This window comes from Cervus canadensis, chromosome 18 (genome assembly GCF_019320065.1).
Source record: "Cervus canadensis isolate Bull #8, Minnesota chromosome 18, ASM1932006v1, whole genome shotgun sequence".
NCBI classification, from domain to species: domain Eukaryota; kingdom Metazoa; phylum Chordata; class Mammalia; order Artiodactyla; family Cervidae; genus Cervus; species Cervus canadensis.
Window position 1 is genome coordinate 54,151,397 of NC_057403.1, and position 10,394 is coordinate 54,161,790.

A 10,394-nucleotide genomic window follows, 5' to 3' on the forward strand; every position below is an offset into this window, starting at 1 on the left:
CTCAGCCTGTGACCCCGACCTGCCCCGCCCCCGCTGGGGCCTGGCAAATGAATTCCTGCCTGTGAGTTAGGACTCAACTTTGGGGTCGCAGCTTAATCATGGCCCCAGACCTGTCCACCTTGTTCACCGCTGAATCCCCAAAGTCTGACCTCGTCGGAACGAGGAGATCTGTACATTCACTTTGTAAATATTTATAGAACACCGCTGGCATCTTCGTCGATGAACAAGATCAACAGGTCTGCAGGCGTGATTCAGCTCCCAGAAGTTTCTGGAAAGTGGTGACCCTTTGACTCCTCCACTGAGTCTTCATGTGGAGCAGAGACTGATCTGCCTGTGAGGGGAGGAGGCAGGCTGGGGTCAAGGGATGAGCCGTGGGACAAGGAATTACAGGGTCACAACATTACAGGGTTCGTTGCATGGTTAATGGCTAATCGTATTGGCTATGACAATAATAATGATGCTAAATGCTGCACAGATCCATTGTTCGGAGAGATTTGAGAAAGACTGGGATTAATAATGGTGAATGAAGTGAAAAAGGCTATTCTCTCTTATTTCAAAGCTTCTGCTTTGAGACAAATCTAATTTTTAAAACTCCTATTAGATGTCTAATGCTAGTGGGGATGATAAAAAAAAAAAGGCTTCCCTTAAATCTGAAATATGCTTCAGTTCCCTACATGCCTGGGGCCTTAGCCACTTTCTTTCAGCTTCCTGGGGAAGTGGGTTCCGAGATGTCACAGACCGGGTCACAGCATGAATATGATCAGCTGGCCAGGAACCGGATTCACAATGGCGGTTATCCGGCTCAGTGGCCGTTGCTGCCCTGAGACTGGGTCTCCTTCCAGGGGTCAGCTGAGCCCTGGGTGTCAAGGACCCAGCAGCCTGCCTCAAGTCTGCTCACACTGGCTGCCTTGCCAGCTAGACTTGGCGCTTCTTGAGGGCTGAAACCAGTGCTAGACTGGCAAATGTTTAATAACGGACATTTGGAAAACCTTGAAATACTTACCCTAATCTGTAGTGTCTACCCATTCCCTTGGTGAAATATCCCCACCACAGTTATTTCAAGCCATTGATATAGGGTCACTGAGCATGGAGTTTCTGGAAAGAGTCCCACAATAACACACCATGATGCAGCTTTTCCACCATACGCATGGAGTAGACAGCAACCACCCCAAGAGCAGAAAGAACAGTGAAGCAGGGTAAAAGATTAGGATACAATAAGTTTTGACTAGTTATTACTTTTATTTTAAATAAGACATTTCGTTGTAAGTTTATATAACACATAATGGTGGTTGTGTGCACAGGGAACTATACCCAATATTTTGTAATAAACTATAAGAGCAAAAATCTGAAAATATGTATATGTAGGGCTTCCCAGGTGACACAGTGGTAAAGAATGCACCTGCTAATGCCACAGATCCAGGAGACAGATCCCTGGGTGGGGAAGATCTCCTGGAGAAGGGCATAGCAACCCACTCCAGTATTCTTGCCTGGAGAATCCCATGGGCAGAGAAGCCTGGCAGGCTACAGTCCATGGGGTTGTAAAGAGTAGGACATGACTGAGTAATTGGGCGCACGCGCACACACGCACGCACACACACACACACATGTATAACTGAATCACTGTATTGTACACCTGAGATTTACACAACACTGGACATCAACTATACTTCAATTAAAAAAACAATGATGGTGGGATTGAACTGGCCCACAACTTTTCCAGAAACTTAACCATCAGCTCCCACAAGCCAGTATGAGCCAGCTCCAGCACGGCACTGGACGACTGGGTCTTACTCAACCCGAAACTTCGGGGCGTATTAACTGCTCAACAAACATTTCTCACCCATCACCCAGCCAACATGTGATGAGTGAGGACAAAGTGGCTGACCTTGTTCTAGGTCCTCTACTCCCAGAATCTTGTCTTTCTCCCTCTCTGCAGACTGTTGGGGTCAATGCGACTATGATCCCTATTTTACAGATGAGGAAACTAAGGCTCAACGCAGACGAGCAACTTGCTCACAGTCGTGCAGAATGCCTGCAGACGACGGCAAAGAGCCTGCCACACTCTGACTCCCTGCCTGCCTTGCCCTCGAAAATATCAGGGCAGTTCTGACTTGCGCCCCCATGTCAGCAAGAGCCCCCATAGCTAGCCCCAAAGGCAGGGCATCAGGGCTCCAAGCTCCCTCAGGAGCACAAAGGAGAACTCAGAATGTGAGTGAGGCTGAAGGCAGAGCGGAGTCAGACCCACAAACCACCCAGAAATTCCAGGAATGAAGTGGCGGCTGGGAGGAGGGGGGCGGGACACCCCAGCCTGTCTCGGGCAGATCCCAGGGCTGGGAAGAGTGGCTGGGTAAGTAAGTACCAGACACGCTGAGGGCGGGGATCTCTCTCCTCCACGGGAGCCAGTTTTCCTTAAACCCTTCTCAACAGAATTAGGGAAAGACCATGGAGGACTGTCCCTTCCTTTGTCAACCGCTCTGCCCCCAACCCCACAAAGACGGACAGTAGGCTTAACAAAAAAGGCCACCCCCACGGGCACCTTCTTCCCTCCTGTCCCCTCAGCAAAAGATATGTCCTTATGGGATACACAGGGCAACGACTCGGTACGTTTAACTGAATATAATATATAAAACCCATTCAGTTTTTTAAATACTATGCAGAGAACATACACAATTCTGAACGAAAAGAGCACACTTACTCAACAAACATTTGCTTAATCTACTCTGTGCAGGAAAAAAAAGAACGAAAAAACAGGTTTGTTCAATGCAAGCCAAGATAATATATGAGAAGCCACTTTAAAGTGACTGGATAATAAATTAATATACTCTTCAAATACCCAGTACATGACGCCTGGGGCCCTTTTCTCCCTTCTGGAAGACATGTGGATGTTTCCTTGGAAACAATGCTCCCAGAAAGCTTTAGATAAATGGCAGGAAACCTCCAGCTCCCAAAAACAAGAAATCAAGGACTCCCAGGAGACAGTGAGGAAAAGTGTGGACAGTGGGTCAAACCCGGTTCGAATCCTGACTCTATGACATAAACCTGGGGGCTGCCCAGAAGGTCCCTCAATCCCTCGGAGTCGCCAGTTCCTCCCGGACAAAACAAAGTACTGAGTTTCTCCCAGGGCTGGGGGAGAATTTGCAGATTGTGGAAATAGTGGTTCTAAGGAGCCCAAAGGCAGAGTCCCGAGACTCACAGGTGTTCAATGAGTATTTCTTTCCCCGCTCCTTGAGGGTGAAACCAGCCATCCCAGATACCTTTGCTCCAGGCTACGGTGCGGGCAGCACCAGGGCTATCCTCCCACCTGAAATGTATGAGTCACTGGTGTCAGGTGGTACCTGCAAGGATGAGTCACAGCCTTGAACCGAACTCAAGCATTCTATATAGCACCAGACTATGGAATCTGCACGCAGCCTCTCAGGGGGAAATCCCCAGGGCAAGCCCTCAGGTGGCCAGGGAGTGCCTGGGATATGCAGTGAGCAAAACTCGGTCCCCAGGAGTGGGGCACAGTGGGGGTGGGGGGGGCGGTTGGCGGGCATCACAGCAAGCTGGAGGAAGACAGCCTGGGACACCGGAGGTGAGGGTGGACAGAGGTAGGGGCAGTGACCACTCTGGCTGAGGTGAACTCCAGGCAGCGGGAACCTCAAGGACAAAGGCTCTGAGACGGTCACTGTCTCGGCCTGGACAAGAAGGGTCAGAGCAGTGTGACTGGGAAAAAGGGGGTCACAGAGGCAAGCAGGGCCAGGCAACCTGGGGCCTCAAGGGCCTTGACAAAGAGTGTTGATTTTACTCTAAATGCAAAGCGGAGTGGGGGGTGGGGGTGTGTCTGTGTGTGAGTGTGTGTGCGCGCGTGCGCGCACGCACTTCAGGTGCAGAGCAGTTGAAGCCAATGGTGACAGGGTCTGATTTATGCTCTGAGAACCAGGCAGATGCAGCTCTGCAGATGGAGCTCACAGACGGAACGCTGAACTAAAGAGGCCAGACTTCAGTGATGAAACATCCATGCTGCCCTTGATGTAAAGTTCAAAACCAGGCAAAACCAACCTACCCCAACAGAAGTGCAGAAATGGTTCCCCTCGGGGGTGGGGCTGTGGGAGGGGCCTGAGGGGTAGTCCGGCTCTGTCGCGTTGGGGCCCCGAGTCTGCGCGTGCCCGTGCGCACTTGGAGAAAACGCCATCCCCCTGTGCACGAATGCATGTGCTTTCTTCTCTAGCATGTTGAACTTTAATAAAAAGTTTAAGAGAAGAGTTAAAGAGGCTCTGGCTTCTGTTGGAAGAATGCCTCCACAGAAGCAGGAGAAGAGTACTGTGCAAGAGAAAACCCTCCAGGCTCTCCCCTGAATATCAGCGCTGAGACAAGTTCGGGCCCTGGTCTCCGACAGCCCTTCGAAGTGAACCTGAAGGTGCTGGAGCCCAGAGAAAGCAATGTGCGGCCGGGGCCTCCCACCTGGGCCAGACAGCTACTCTGCCAGACAGGGCCCGGTTCATCCTGGTCTGAGAGGGCACTTTGTCCAGCGATGCCAAAGCTGAAAATATCTCAGTCCCCGGGAAGACCGTCCTTGACGGTTCCCGGGAATAAACAGTGTTTTTAAAGCAGCCAGTGCTTCCCCACCATGAGAACAGACTGGCTGTGTTGGGAGCCGGCTTGGGGGCGGGATGGAGAGACGCAGTGGACATGTACGGGCACACAGATGTATTTTGAATGCTGGAGAGGAAACAGCCCATTCTTTCAGAGGGGCCGCTTAGGGGTCACCAACAGACGGACTTCACAAGCTCCTGGGCACACGGTCTAAACACAGCTGAAGGAAAAGGCTGGAACCCTCAGGACACTTGCTCAAGCCCTAGAGCGATGGGCACCAGCAAACCTAGCGTCATTCCGGAAGAAAGGCCTAGAAACACACCAACAACTTGCTCTCAGGGGCCTCGGCTCTGGTCAGAAGACGTCATTCTAGCTCCCAAGCCACTGGCTCTATCCCTGCCACGGGACTTCTCTGTGCTCACACGAGGTCCTGTAAACAGAACCTTCTGCCCCAATCAGCCAGTCCCGCCCACCCCATTCTGGGGCCCCTGCCCAGGGAAAGTCTTCCAGGCTTTCCCAGGCAGTGGGTCCCACCCTGGAGCCTGCACCAGAAAGTGCTGGAAGTCGCGCTAAAGCACAGATTGCTGGCCCCACCCCCACAGCTTTTGGAGGTCTGCAGTGGAGCTGAGAATTGGCATTCTGACAGCTCCCCTGGGTGCCGCTGCTGGCCCTGGGACCTCACTTTGAGAACCACTGCTCTAGGTGGTACCAGCCTCTCAAATCTCCCCATGCTGTACCTTAGTCTGGTGTTTCCCAAACTCCAGCCCTTGGCACACCCGCTTCCCCAAGCTTTGCCCACCTTCCTACCATCTCCCTGTTCTAGTTCATATTTCTTATTTTTATTTGTTGGTTCTCTTTGGGAGTTCAAAGAAATTTATATTAAAAAGGGAACCTTCAGAACTTCCTGGTGGTCCAGTGGTTGAGACTCTGCACTTCCAATGCCGGGGACACAGTGACCCCTGGTTGAGAACTAAGCCCACATGCTGTGCAGGGCGGCCAAAATTAAAAAAAAAAAAAAAAGTGGGGAGGAGGGACCTTCTATGATCAGCATGTGCAGAGAACCTGATCCCTTCTGCTGTGAACAGAGGCAGGAGTGAAATGAACCTCGATGAAAATGGAGCAGAGCTGGGACCAGAGGTTTCATTGTAGAGGGCGCTCTGTCTTTGTTGTAAAGGGAGGTCAGTTTTGTAAATGGCGGGTTGCTGCCGGGTCAGCACACAGGTTCAGTCACCTTGGGGACAGGCCCAGATGGGCTTCACACACTGTGGGGGACACCGATCATCCCACCGTGACCTGCTCTCAGGTATGAAGGCCACACCGTGACTCCCCTGTGCCCTGCAGCTCAGAGCAGGAAATCCAAACTCAGCACAGCTGACCCCATCAATGGGCAGGTCCCTCTCCCAGCATACCCCACAATGTCCCACCCACCCACTGTCACCTTCCCTGCCAGGAACACCACCTCTTTGCTCTAAAAGGACTTCTGTGTGTGCATGCTAAGTCACTTTAGTCATGTCTGACTCTTTGCGACCCCATGGACTGTAGCCCACCAGGCTCCTCTGTCCATGGGATTCTCCAGGCAAGAAGACTGGAGTGGGTTGCCATGCTCTCTTCAAGGAAATCTTCTCAACACAGGGATCGAACCCAAGTCTCCTGCGTCTCCTTTTACCACTGAGCCACCAGTAAAAGAACTTCTAGGATCTTATCAAATCAGCTGCAGCAGTTGCCAGCTGGATGCCAGTCCCCAGTTCTAGAGAGATCCAGGAATTTTCAATCCAAAAGAACATCAGGGAGGGTCCATTCTGGGACCACTTGACTACAAACAAAATGAAAGGTGGATTCTTTTTCCTTCCAGGATTTTACCATTCTGCACTCACAGTAGGAAATGATCCAGAAACTTGGACTGAAAATGTGGGATTTCATAATTTATAATATTTTTTTAAAATGATGGTCCAAAAGTTGCATAATCCTCATTAGGACTTTTCTTTTTTCCCTTGAATTTGTGGTTTTTTCCTAAGCTGACGCAGCACTTGGGGCAATCAGAGAAGATAAATTTCCCTGGGGCTGGACCACGAGAAACTGTCTGTCCCCACAATCTTGGGTTGGGGGGGTTTGTCTATCACCAAGTACCCACAAATGCACAGCCTGGGGTACAAGATGTTCCCCAGGACAACATCTCTGACAGGAATCTCTGCCAGTTGCTCTCCGGGGTGAGGGGTGGGGAAATACTGTGAACACTTCCCCCAAAACACCCAGACGCCCCATTCTCTATGCTCGTGGCAGAGGGCCTTGATTCCTTCTGGAAGGAGATGATCTCAGTTGATGCCTCTTCAAGACGAAAGTCAAGAAAAAGGGACACATGATCCTTAATAAGGTAAAAATAAGGTTACCATGGGATCCACCTATTCTACTCATAGGGGTAGAACCAAAACAACTGAAAATGGGTGTAAAAATAAAAGTGTACACAGATGCCAACAGCAGCATCATGCGCAACAGCCAAAAGGGGGAAATGGCCCAGACTCCCAGCAGTGGATGAGAGGGTCAGCGAAGGATGGTCTCTTCTACCCACACCACGGAAGAGTATTCGACCACAAAAAAGTGTGCAGCAGTGACACAGGCTCCAACATGAATGAACCTTGACCATGTTATGCTCAGTGAGAGATGCCAGACACAGAAAGTCACATACCAGATGATTTCTCTTACACAAAACGTCCAGAATTAAGCAAATCCAGAGAGACAGAAAGCAGATGAGCAGTTGCCAGGGGCTGAGGAGGACAGAATGGGGAGTGACTGTTGATACTGGTTGTGAGGTTTCCTTTCGGAGTGATGAAAACGTCCTGGAATTAGACAGTGTTGATAGTTTCACAACACTGCTAATGTACTAGATGCCACGAAACTGTGTACTTTAAAATGATAAACCTCATGTTATTAGTATTTTATAACACTAAAATCATTTTTTTCCAAGGGGGGAAAAAAAAGAGCATAACTGGTCCTACCAACCACTACCCAGAGCAGCCTGACCCTCCCTGTTTCAGAACAGAGTGTGCTCCCCTTAGGACTTTACGAGGGGCTCCAGATCCCTATTGTAGTCAGCTCAGTGAACTGAAGACGAAATGAAATGACGCCTGTGTTGTATTTTCCTTTCTTGACAAGCCATCAGCCCCTTTGAGTGATGCTGGGTTTACACATCTGGGACTGATCAAAAACCAGTGAGTCTGCAAAAAAAGGAGGGGAGAAAGGCTTCCTAGGTTGGGAGTAAGCAGACACAGAGGCACCTCCCATACATAGTAAATTACTCTGGTGACAGAGAAAAGAAATGTTCCAGCTCCCACGAGGCCAAAGAGGTCAGCATTCAGAGGTCCTGCCTTTAAGAGCCAGTTTTCAAATGCAACCTACAGAAAAACCCAGGTATCCAATGTGGGGTCTCTGAGTGAGGGATGAAGTGCAGGGGTCTTCAGAGGCCCATGCTCCGCTCCTGAGGCCCCAGCCCCTCCCCGTCCAGCCAACTCTCCTTGGCAGTCCAGAGGCAGGGCTGTGGGAGCAGCTGGCATTGCTCTGGGTTCCCCAGCAGGGCCCCTGCATACTGATGCAGGTACCTGTCGGCAGAGTGGATCCCAAGCCTCCATGTCACTGTCCCCTCTCTAGCCCCACCCCTAGTCAGAGCCGGGGAATTCAGACCCCACACGGCAGAAGCCTTGCCCAGAAGCAAGCTCTGAGCTGACAGTCATGTGGCCAGTCATCGGACCGGCATCTTTTTCCAGGATCTGAGGGAGGACCCGGCTAGGATGGCAGCTCTCCCCGACCCTGCCCATGTCATGCTGGGTACATGCCTTCATCACTCGGAGCCTCAATTTCCTCCTTGTAAAAAGGAGAACAGTCCAGCTCACAAAGAAGTCAGTGGGATGGGTCATCCATGTAAAACCCCAGGCATGTCTGACCCACAGTAAGTGCCAGATGAATGTCAGCTACTGAAAGGATTACAAACGCGATCATTACTATTTCTACTCCTATTTTTTGAGAGACTGTAAAAATCAAGATCACTCTTTTCATTCTCTTTCCTGACTGCATCGTCAGGGATGGGCTGGGCCCAACTCTGCTAACTGTGTTTTACCTGGAGGCCCTCTCAAACAAAATGATCCCTCAGATTTGAAGGTCAGGTTCAGAGGTGGAGTTAGCTATTGAACAGAGAAGTGTCTTAAAGGAGGCAGGACTCAGCCCTTAAGTGTCAAGGTTAAGTGCAGACAGATAGACCTGAGGTGACAGCATCACACACAACCACCAAGTGCACAAAACAATAGGCCCAAGAGTTCCCCTCTGGATCTTTTTGGGGAAGGGGGCATGCCTTTCATCCTGTCCTTCACATCCTGGCCTCTCATCTGTCAGGTTCTAGCCCTAGATGCCCTGACCCTTCTGGGGAAGGCAGGCTCACCCTAATCTGCCAGGGCAAGGAGCCCAAAGGCTCAAAGTGGAAACTCACAAGCCCGCTCTTGGTTGGAAGGTGAGCTGAGCATCTGTCAACTCCCAGATGCTTCCCTTGACCAGAGCAGTAACTCACCTTCCAGCTAACAGACACCCAATTCAAACTGGACTTCGATGAGCTGGCATTAGCCAGCTGGCTCGTCCACCAGCCCAGCCCTTTTGAGGGAGGCTCTGAGTCTCTAGTGCTCGGGGGCTGGCCTTGGCTCTTCCACTGGGGGTCGCAAATCTCCCAGACCCCAGAGCTGAGCCCTCAGCTGCCAGCGGTTCCCCCCACCAGAAGTTTATACAGATGTCTACTCTGGCTGAAGAAACCCAGGAACTCTTCCCAAACCTGTAGGAACTGGACATGTGCCACGCCCGGACACATCCACAGCCTTATGGGGCTTTGAAGGCAGACAGAACTGGGTCCCAGCCTCCGCTCTGCCTGGACACTTCACCTCCCTGACCCTCGGTGCCTGCCTCTGAAACAGGGCAAGAGGAAGACTCCCTGGAAGGTTGGTCGCAAACACTACCATAAAGGGGCGTGGCTTTGTAAACTGCCCAACAGAATACACACGCCGCTAGGATCACCTCAGCCTCCACACGTGGGCAGAACACATTCAAACTCCTGCCACATGCTCTCCATTTATTGACGCCCACTGTGTACACAGGGATGCAACAGATGCTGGCGAACTGCACAGGGAAGGCAAGAGTACACACAGCCTCAGGGAGCACGATTCTGTGGTCAGACCGGCTTTGAGTCCCAGCTCCCTAGCTTCTAGTACGTGAGGTCTCAGACAACTTGCCCTCGCTGAGACTCAGTTTCTCCATCTGCGTAAGGGCATGCCGCCGAGCACGGTTCTAAAATGCAGGAGGCGTGCACAGCTAACTTGCCTGCACACAGTAAACCCTAAGAGATTACATCTGCTCTGGTTATTCCAGCTCCTAGGAGATTGAGGGGGTGGAGAGCACGGTGCAGAGAGAGGAATCTAAGGCACACTCACCTCCCTCCGCAGGCCTCAACCACCTCCTCGCCGGCGTCTCCTGCGTGGAGTGGCGGCGACAGCAGCACAAGCACAGAGGACGCAGCCGGCAGGTCGCGGGATAAGGCACTCTCGGGTCGCCGAGGGATGCAGTGGGTCGGAGGACCGTACGCGCAGCCTCTTGTAGGCTGCCCGGACCCAGGGGCCACGCCCCCGGCGGCCCTAATAGGGTCGCGCCGCCGTGGCCCCGCCCCCCCAGCCCCCCCCCCCGCCTCCTATCCCCACCGGCCCCGCCCCTCCCGGCCTCGCCCCACCTAAGAGCCTGGCAGACTCCGGGCGGCGCTGGCGTCTCGGGTCGGGGGCGTCGCAGGGAGGGCAGGA

At 52.0% G+C, this 10,394-nt stretch overlaps 1 protein-coding gene across 1 annotated transcript in view; it reads right to left on the reverse strand.

Annotated features, from left to right (window-relative positions):
• Positions 1 to 10,189, reverse strand: part of CRISPLD2 (cysteine rich secretory protein LCCL domain containing 2) — a 66,537-nt gene extending 56,348 nt beyond the window's left edge. The window contains exon 1 of the mRNA XM_043438027.1: positions 10,035 to 10,189. The gene's annotated coding sequence lies outside the window, so the exon portion shown is untranslated. The remainder of the gene's footprint in view (positions 1 to 10,034) is intronic.
• Positions 10,190 to 10,394: the final 205 nt, after the last annotated feature.